We start from the raw sequence: 10067 nt of genomic DNA on the forward strand, positions 1-10067 counted from the left end.
TCCCCACCTCTCCCGAACCCGCCAGACTCACCTGCGCCGCGCCCCGCCCCGGGCCCGCTGTGCTCAGGGCCGTCGGGATGTCCGGGGCCGGCGCGAGGGCAGAGCGCCTCCCCCAGCCCCTGCCCCGCGGCCCCGAACCCCGCGCCCTGCCGGAGAGCGCCTGGGCAGCGGCGGCCCGAAAGGCGAGACTCGCAGGTAGGAGAACTCCGGCGCCTCAGGCCAGTCCGCCTGTCAGCACTAACGGGGCTGCCGCGAGCCCCGCCCCCTTCGCGGCGTCAGCCCCAGCGCGGCTCTTGACTGGGCACGTCTAGACCCGTCGCCTAGCGACGTCCAAACAAGGTCGAGGTTCGACTCCGCCTCGCGCCGCCGACCCCGCCCCCTGGTTCAGGCTCCGCCCCTCCTCCCGCGCTCTCCCCGCCCCCAGCCTCGCGGCCCCGCCTCCCTGCCAACGAGCGGCCCCTCCCCCGACTCCCGGCCCGATCCTACTCCCCACTTCCCTATGAAACCCCGCCCCCTTCCCGCGTCCTTCCCAGCACCAACCGGATCAGGGCCGCGGAGCCCTGTCTCCTAGCAACGCCCAAACAAGGGAAGGTCTGGAACGCGCCTGGTTAAGAGGCCCGCCCCTCGGGCCCCGCCCCTCGGGCCCCGCCCGGCTCGGTCCTGGCCCCGCCTCTGCCCAGCACCGGCCTTGGGGCTGCCAAGGAGAGGGGTGGTCTGAGTTCCCCCCGGGGTGCGGAGAGCGCCCGGGCCAGCCCATCCCCCCAGTCACGGACTGCACTCCGGGCCCCCGAGAGTGCGGGGGCTTCCCCAGGCAGAAATGGGGTCTGCCCTGGGCAGTCTTGGAAGGCGTCCTTTGGGGGCTGCTTGGGGCGGAGTACCCCTTAACGGGGGACGACCCTGGGCCAGTCACCCAGCCTCCCCGGGCCTCCGGCTCTCCGTCTTTGGAGACAAAACCGCGTTGCAAGGCAAGTCCTGCAGCTCGGATGCTACTGTCTGGCGATCTAATCCAACGGCCTTATCTGTCCGAAGAAGAACCTGAGGTTCCGAGAGGGGAAGAGACCGAGTCTAGGCGCCCCCTCCACCCAGAGAGATCTAAGATTGATTTCAAACAACCAGCAAACCCGCACAACCGGACTTAGAGGCTCCACGCCCCGGGGTGGGGGGTGGTCTCAGCCTTTGCCCCGAGCCCCCCCCCCCGCAGCCCCCCCCCAGCTCCTCTTTATTCCTTCGCCTCCCTCCTTTGGTTATTTCCGATCTATCCGGTCTGCAGCTTGCTTCGTCCATGCTAGTCTCAGTGCTTGCACCCTCCCGTGGTCAGGGATTTGCCCCTTTCCCCCTATTCTTCTCCCCCCGCTCAGTCAGCCCCGCCGCAGGCACTTAGTAGGACCTCCGGACTTCCCCGAGCCCCAGGAGCCTCTTTGTTGGGCCAGATCTCTTCAGCTCGGGAATTCGCCGTCCCCGGGCCCCTGGGGCCCTCGGTGCTGGGCATCTTCCCTTTCTTCCCCTCTGCTAGTCAGACTCCTTTTGTGGATGGTCTTAGACTCCAGGGTCCTTGAGAGCCGGCAGCACCTTTGGTGCTGACACCTAGTAGTAATTACTCAGGATTTCTTGGCCGCCTGCCTGACTAACCTGGGACCGTGGCCCAGCTCTGGGATGTTTGGATGGCCAAGCCGCAGGTGCCCCTCCCTGGTGAGACCAGTCTCCAAATGCTGGCAGCTCTGCAGAGCAGGACCTATTGGCCGAGTCAGCCTTCCTTCCGGAGACCTGCTCGGTGGCTCCCGTCCCAAAGATGCCCCCTCTGTGAGAAGCTGGCCACGTCAGACTGATCGAACTGGCAGGAGGGACAAACTCGGAGTCCTGTGGGACTGAGTTCTAAGGAGCCCCGGGCTTAAGCTTACTCCCAGTAAAGGTGCAGGAAGTGCCAAGCTGAGCTCGACCTAATCACAGAATTTCAAGGGACTGGACAGTGAGGGAAACATCATCCTTCTAGGTTTACAACAGGTTCAGCAGCACATCTGGGCCTCCCAGTGCCTGTCCATTCCTTCCGAGTCAAATCAACAGACACAAAGGACCTTGAGAGTGTCCGCACTGTGCCAGCTACCCTCAGGGAGCCTATGTTCTGGAGGAGTGGACCGTATATACTTTTCCTGGTAAATTAAACCTAAATGTCTAGCAGTTGTGTGGGCTAGAGACTGAAGATGAAGTTACTGACCCTCTTTTGGAGGCCCGCCTTCCTGTAGGTGACAGCACTCTTCCCCATCTTCTTCCTCTGTGGTCCATTCTTAGGGAATCGCCTTTCTGGTCATGCCCTAATCTCAGCCCCTCATAGGAAGATTTTCCTTTCAGACCCACCATGGAAAGACTGGGGCACCACTTCCCATATTAGGTCCTGCTCTGCCAAGCCGCTTGCTTTGTTTGCATAGAGGAGATCTGGATCCACATTTGTCTTTTCTGCTTTAGGAAGTTACAAAAATATAAATCCACAATTCTTTGATTCAACTGAAGCCCCCAGACATGATTCCACTGGCAAGTGTCTGCTGCACTTGTGAGATCTGTTTCTCTGTCTCTCTTTCCATCTCCGCCTTTCTAATTTCCTTTCTTTCCTTCTCTGACATCTGTGTGTTTGGCAACCTATTGCCTCCTCCCGGCTCCATGTTAGTAACGAATGCGTCCAGTAGCAATGCCGCGGTCATCGACATCATCTCAAATAAACCAGGTTCTTTTTCAAAGGAGCTCTTACGAAAGATTGGGACTACCCTCAGCTGCCTCCTGAGAGAGGGAGAGTGCAGCAATGGACAGCCGAGTGAGGAAGGGCCAGATCAGTTCTCGGCAGCGCCGACAGAACCGGCCGCTGCATTTCTTCTGTCTCCTGGATCCGAGGAGGTCACAGTCTCTTGCAGGCTGGTATCCACTGACTACGCTCCTTCTCATTCCACGCTTTCCCCTCTGTTAGGAAGTGGAGAGGCTAGGTTATCAGTTACAGGGTCCCACTGTGTCCCCAAGGGATTGAGAAGAGGAACGACAGGGAATCCCCTCATCAGTGGGCGCTGGTCTCTAACGTCATTTGACAAAGACAAAATCACTCTACGGTAAGGCTGGAGTACGTTTTCCAGGTGGGAAAACAATAATCAGGGAAAGCTCCCCGGAGGAGGTGGCCTTGACCCAAGCTGTGAAGGGAGCCAGGAAGTTCGTGAGGCAGAGTTGCCGAGGGAGAGCAAGGACAGCCTGCACAAAGGCAATGCAAGATACACGGTTTCGTGAGGGGACGCCGCATCGGGGAAATAGGAAGTCAATGGGGAAGCAGGGATTAGAAGCAGACCACGAGGACTTGAAAAGCCAGAGCCAACTGCTTATATTTCATCCGAGAAGTGATAGGGAGCCAACGAGGTTTCTGGAGCGTGGGGAACGAGGTAGTCAGCCACGCACTTTAGAAAGATCGCTTTGGTGGCAGATGGAGGACACGTTGAAGAAGACAGCTTTTACAGGAGTGCATATGAGAGGTAAAACAGGGCCAGGAGGGGCCTGAGCTCAGATGGTTGTGATGTAAAGAGTAGATGTGTGGAAGAGATGCTGTGAAAGAAGAATGACGGGACGTGGCAAATGGTTGGGGGGTGAGGAGAGGACAGGCAGTTTTCCCGTCCCCATCTCATAAAGCAGTCATGGAGTGAGTCAGCAGCAGAACAGGATCTGAACCTAGGCCTGGCTATCCCCTGTGCTGACTCTCAGAACTAACAATCCATGTCTCTCGTGCAGTTAGAACTGTGAGAGAAGATTGTTCAGTAGATCTGTGATCTCCCGACTTTACCTTCCATAGCGGCCCTATGTGACGTGGATACCAGTACAAGCACTTTTGTTGTTCACACTCCCCCCCCCTTCTCATTCTGTTTCTGTCTGTCCATCTCTCTCTGTCTCTCCCCCAACACTCTCATCACCATACTGTTCAGCATACTGACACATCCCAACTATGAATGATTGGAATTCTACAGAGATTGGGAGGCTGCTTGATCTGTTGCCATGCAGCCTAACCTAGAGAATAAGTGTTAATGAGATGGGGGATTTGGGTGTTCTTCCTAGGACTGTGTCTTTGCTAAAATGCAGTCCAGACTCCTTTTCTCTTGATCCCTTTCCATGGGCATGAAAGACTTAGCCAAGGCACACGGGATGATGGACTGACAATGACTGGCCCATCCGGCTCTGACCACAGATCTTGGTGAAAACTCAAACCACTGAATCTTTTCTCTTTGACTCACCTTTGTGAGCGATTGAAGCCCTCTAGGACACAGTCAAAGGCTCCTGGGAACTCCTATAGGAATGAAGCCATCATGGTTGTGCTCACTCACTAATAAGTAGACAGATGATGGGATGGGATCTGAGGGCCCAGGCAAGAAAATAAACTTTCATATCTGCTTAGTAGAGTGGAAATGGCACTCGGTCTGGAAGAAGAGGAAGAGGATTCTCCCTCTGGCTTTGTGGGGTGTTTTCTCTGGAACTCTGGGCAGTCACTTCATTTCTCTATGTCTTAGATATATGAAAAGGTTGGACAAAATAACTGCTTCAGTCCTTTCTATTTCTGAAACCTATGAGAAATCATACATGAACAGAATCATTCAGTCTCCTCAGGTCCCGAGGGATTGCCTAGTTTCCTTCAATGATCACCTCTTAGGAGAAGACTGTCCTGATCATTATACCAATTAACAAGCATTTATTAAGCCCCGGCTATGTGACAGGTGCCACTCTATGTGCTGAAGATACAGACGAAAACAAAAAACAGGACTTGCCTTCAAGTACAAAGGCCTTGTATTCTATCAGGGGAAAGAATGTCCACCTATGAGCAAATTGAAAATGGAGCCAAGTAAATGCAGATAAATTTGGGGTGGTCTGGGGCGATCTGAGCTCAGGATTCCAAAAGGAAGAGGTGAGAAGGGAGGACATTCATTCCAGGCCAAGGGGAGAGCTTCTGCCAGGGAAAGGAGGTATGAACTGGAGGGAGACGAGGATAACTCTAACAGAATGGGCCATATGAGAGAGGAAATCATGGGAAATGGAACGAGTCTGGGAAGAGAGGTGGGAGCCAAATTGTGAAGGACTTAATTTTTTTGAAGTGTTAGGGATGCCTTATTAAGGCCATTAGGAAAGGCAAAAGAGGTGGAGCCTCTTGATATATTTAGGTAAACTGAGACTTGAGGAAATGGCATTTTCCCCCCAGGCACTCAACAAGAATAGATTTAGCCTCTCTCTACAATGCACTCTGTCTGGTCCTTTAGAGGACCCAGAGATGAGGAAGAGAGGACGTCCCCCTGCCTCGGAGGAAAAGAGGTTTATCCAGCCATGGTCAGGCTGAGGATGTGGACAGAGACAAGGCAAAAAGACCAGTTTGGAGGACATTTTCAAGGTTCCAGGGAGAGGGATGAAGGCCTGAACTCAGGCTGGGGCTGGGTGGGAGGATTAGTAGAGGGCTTGGTGAACTGAACCCTCATGGCTAAGAGAGAGCCTACTTAATGTGGCTCGTAAAGCTGACGACTATTACAGGAAATTCCTGGGCAGCTATAAACATAGAAATCCTATTAAAAGTACTCCTCTATAAGAAGAGAGTTTCTAAAAATAGGACCTAATTATTTGTGAAAAGAGCAGGCTAACAGGTAGCTCTCCTGGGCCTGGGGGGCCCTTCCCAACAGCAGGCAGGCAGACCCCCCAATTTCCAGCAGAGAACGAGAGAAGGAAGGAGAAGGAGAGGAGAGGAGAGCTGGTTTCTCCTTTGTCACTGGAAGAGGATGACTGACCCCAGGAGAGGCGAGGAGCCACGACGTGCCATCCTCTGCCGGGTAGACTGACCAGAGCCCCAAGGCTCAACGCACCCACTCTTGGACTCACCTACAGAAGGAGATGATTCCTGGAATGAGTCAAAGTGATTCCTGACAAGAGAAAGGTGCCTCAGAGGCCACCCCAGGCTTCTGCCGAGCAAAGCTCAGTGGGGAGGGCCTTCCCTTCCCTCCTCCCTGGGACAAGGGGTGAGTCAGCTTTGAATCAAGAGATCATGTCGTCACTTAACTTCTGTGCCTGTTTCTCATCTATAAAATAAGAGGGTTGGTCTAACCTTTCCAGCTTTAAATCTATGAGGCAGCCGGGCAGGGTGGTGTGTGGAGTGCTGGTGTTTTGAAGGTCTGAGTTCCGATCTAACTTGTACCAGCTATGTGACCCTGGCCAAGTCACATCCCCTCTATCTGCCTCAGTTTTCTCATCTGTAAGATAGCGATAATAATGGCACTCGTAGCACCTACCTCCCAGGGTTGCTGTGAGGATGAGATAATAATTGTGAAGCACTTTACAAGTCCAAGTGCTATATGAGTGTGGGCTATCGTTATTACCCATCCCTGTTCAAGACTGTTCCTCGAGCCCATCTGCCTGTTTTGTTGGGGCCCACGTTACTGATTTGAGGGGTGTGTGTGTGGGTGTGCGGTGTGTGTATGTATGTATCAGTGTGTGTGTATCTGTGTGTGCGTTGTGTGTGTGTGTGTGTGTATGGGAAGGAAGGGGAAGTTTTCTCTCCCATTTCCTTTCTAAGTAGCTAGAAAGTCACTGGATGTCAGTTAATGGCAATATTTTCAAAGATAGCTGAGCAGAAAAGCTCCTAACAATAGAATTAAGATTTATCCTTTTGAACTAAACACACAGTTTATAAACTTGAGTAAATCTATAACTGATGAAGCAATAATAACTTCCCTTTCTTAGAACTGAAAGGTAGTAGACTTCTGAGGACCAGAATTCTAAAGATCAATCACCATTCGTTATTTTAGGTTCTAAACTCTAACTTTAAATGTTTAAAAAAGGAATCGATGCTAATTTCTTTTGTTTCTGTTTGATGTATCATTTACAACCTGTCCACATCATTGGAGGGATGATTATTGATGAGACCAGAGACCGTTTAGAGCATTTGAATTTGAATGTGCTTAAGGAACCCAAAGCTTCCAAATGCTTTGGTTCTGGCTTGTTTGTTTGGGTTTGGTGTTCTTGAAGAAAAGAGATTCCAAACTTTAGAGTAAATCATTTCAGAAAGTCTGACACTTGTCAGAGACATTTGGTGCCCAGGGATGCCATGCCTGGTGTTCTCAGGGGAGCTGACATTTGGAGCAAACCATCTGCAGTTCGTGGACTTTCAATGTCTTACCCAGTTTACGATCCAAAATACCAAGGCACCTGAGAGATGCTAGGATGACGAGCAAGGCATGACCATCTCCTAACAGGCTACAAATTGGGCTACAATTGCTGGATTTCAGTTTCCACTCAACAGACTGAAAGATTCACTTTGGGACAAGACCCAGAGCCCAGCCAGCCTACCCTTTCTTCTCCCAAATGACACAATCCCAGAATGATCTCCAAGAATGATCGCCTTGTGATGGTTTTAGTAAAGAGCCCCTCATGGCGGCTGATGCGACTAGGAGGCAAAGAGCCCCTCTTACTGCTAGGGTGCTGGGGTGCTTGTACTCCGACCCCTCTTCCAAGATCATATTTCTCCCTGGCCTCAAGGCACTATCCCTGGCAGTTTCCCTCCAGGCCAAGGGCCCTGTCTCTGGCAATATCTCATGAGTGGGCCCACTGAGGCAAACTCTCTGTTACAAGAACAAGCTGACCTCTAAAATTTCCCTTGTATGAACAGTACTATCTTGTACCAGAAGAACTATCATGTGCTGATGCCCACAGTTACGTATGCAATCCAGACATCAACTCCCGAAGCTATCTTGTCACAGACATAACAGACCAAAAATACACCCCTTAGAAACCCCCTCCCCCAGATTTCCAGTCGTGAATGACATAGTTGTATGTTATCACCTAATTGTCATACTTGGCACACAATCCACTACTTTTCCTATATAGGCTTTAGCGTCATTCCTGTGAGGCTGCAAGTTTCCTAAGGAGCTCAGTCTACCATGGCGGGTGCCTTGAGAATCCTTGCCTGCTGCATAGTGTAACACTAAATCTTTGCCACCTTGACTCAAAGAATGCTTGAGTCTGTGAATTCATTCCAGATGACCCTGTCCTGTACTCCTACCTTTGAGGAGTCCAGATCTCTCAGACTGCAGCATTTTCACTGGAGACACAGAGAAGTCTCAGTGCTGGATGCTGCTCAGTTGTCGAAGGGAAGCCAGTCTGAAGGTCCTGACTCCTGAGCGAGCCAAGTCTGTGAGGGACGGGAGAAGCGCCGGTGACCCCCCAGAGAGCCTGGTCCACAGTTGTTCCTTCTGCGCAGAAATACGGAACACACAGCTTGGTAACTACTGAAAGCTTATCAGCCAACGAGTCTGTCAAAGGCCTCTTATACGTCCAAGGATTTTGTTGTTGGGTCATTTCAGTCCCGTCCAACTCTTCTTGTCCCCATTTGGGGTTTTCTTGGCAAAGATACTGGAGAGGTTGGTCATTTCCTTCTCCAGCTCATTTTACAGGCAAACAGGGTGAAGTGACTTGCCCAGGGTCACAGGGCTAGTAAGCGGCTGAGACTGAATAGGAGTCTTCCTGGTGTTCTTCCGGCTGTGGCGCCACCTGGTGCCCATCTAGTGGGTTGCAGCAGTGTATTTTTTTTAAACTTCTTTGACATCTCAACATTTGGAAATCCTTTCACGTAAACTATCCTATCTGAGCTTTAACATGTTACAGAAGGAGTTATGAGTGATCTAATCAGTTTTGCATTAGACTAAAATGTTGATGGATTCCTTTCCCCATGTAAGCCAGGCTGCCCAGACCTACACGGGATTTGGAAGGTGGTGATGAGCCAGGCTCTCTTCTTGCCATTCAGAAGGGAACAGGCCCATACCAACAGACAAGGCAAGCCTGTCCTTCCCAGATTTTCCCTCAACTAGCAGCTTTCAAAACGTTTGTGATCAATTAACTGCCAATAACTTTTTCAGCATCCTACAATCAAAGTTCCTGTTGGGGCTGGAACTGGAGACATAGGAGCAAAGAAATCAGAAATGAATCAGTGAATGAGTGTGCATCTACTGAGTGCTTACTGCGTGCATGAGGCTGAGAGGTTAAAACTGCAAGGGACCTTAGAGGCAATATGCTCATGGGCACATAGGAGTTAAGTGTCAGGGGAATGTGAACCCAGGATTTCCTGACTCCAAATCTAACACCCTACACACTGCACCAGGTACTTAATGCTTTCAGAGATTTTCTAAGCACCAACAGCCATCAACAAATGTTCTTTGGAAGAAGAATTTCAAGTCTGAGGAGAGGGAAACATTCAGTTTAACTTGAAAATTCAGTGTGTGTGAATGATGTTAACTCCTTAGTGATCACCACCTCTGTGGATAAGTATAAATGTTTTCAATGAGATATTCTATGCTGGAGAAATGCTAATGAAAATCAATTAAATAAGGAAAACAATAGTAAAACCTGGGGGAAGTTGAAAGTCCCTATGAGGTGGATGTAAATTATTATTCCGGTCTTCAAACACTCTCTAATCTACAGCCAAACTGAACTCATTCATTGTCTGGCATGAGAAAGATGAACTATAGCTCCCAAGACTGCTGTGTTAGAGGATGTAGGTAGTGAGATGCTAATATTTCTCAAGATGTGTTCATCTTCTCTCATTAGAGAGGAGGCCTAATGGTACTCCCAGGTATTTTGTTCTCCTGCTGTAATGGGATTCCTGAGGAACATGAAGCAGATGCGTTTGGATTTTCATTTATATCATATGGACCATGAGTAGCACCCAAACACCAAGGCCAGGGAGGGTCCAGAAATGATACTGTCATCGCACAATAATAGGTCAAGGATTTGGGAGGCAAATTTATTTGACAGAGTCTATTTTGGGGATAGCTAGATGATGCAGTGGATAGAGTGCCCGGCCTAGAGTCAGGAAGACTTAAATTCAAATCTGGCCTCAGACACTTACTAGTTGTATGGCCCTGGGCAAGTCACTTAATCCTGTTTGCCTCAGTTTCCTCATATGTAAAATGAGCTGGAGAAGGAAATGGCAAACCACTCTAGAACCTTTACCAAGAAAACCCCAAATTGGATCTCAAAGAGTTGTATACAACCAAACAACAATAATATTGTATTTACTGAAGCGT

Source organism: Vombatus ursinus, unplaced genomic scaffold (assembly GCF_900497805.2).
Source record: "Vombatus ursinus unplaced genomic scaffold, bare-nosed wombat genome assembly UNPS02014799.1, whole genome shotgun sequence".
Lineage (NCBI taxonomy): Eukaryota > Metazoa > Chordata > Mammalia > Diprotodontia > Vombatidae > Vombatus > Vombatus ursinus.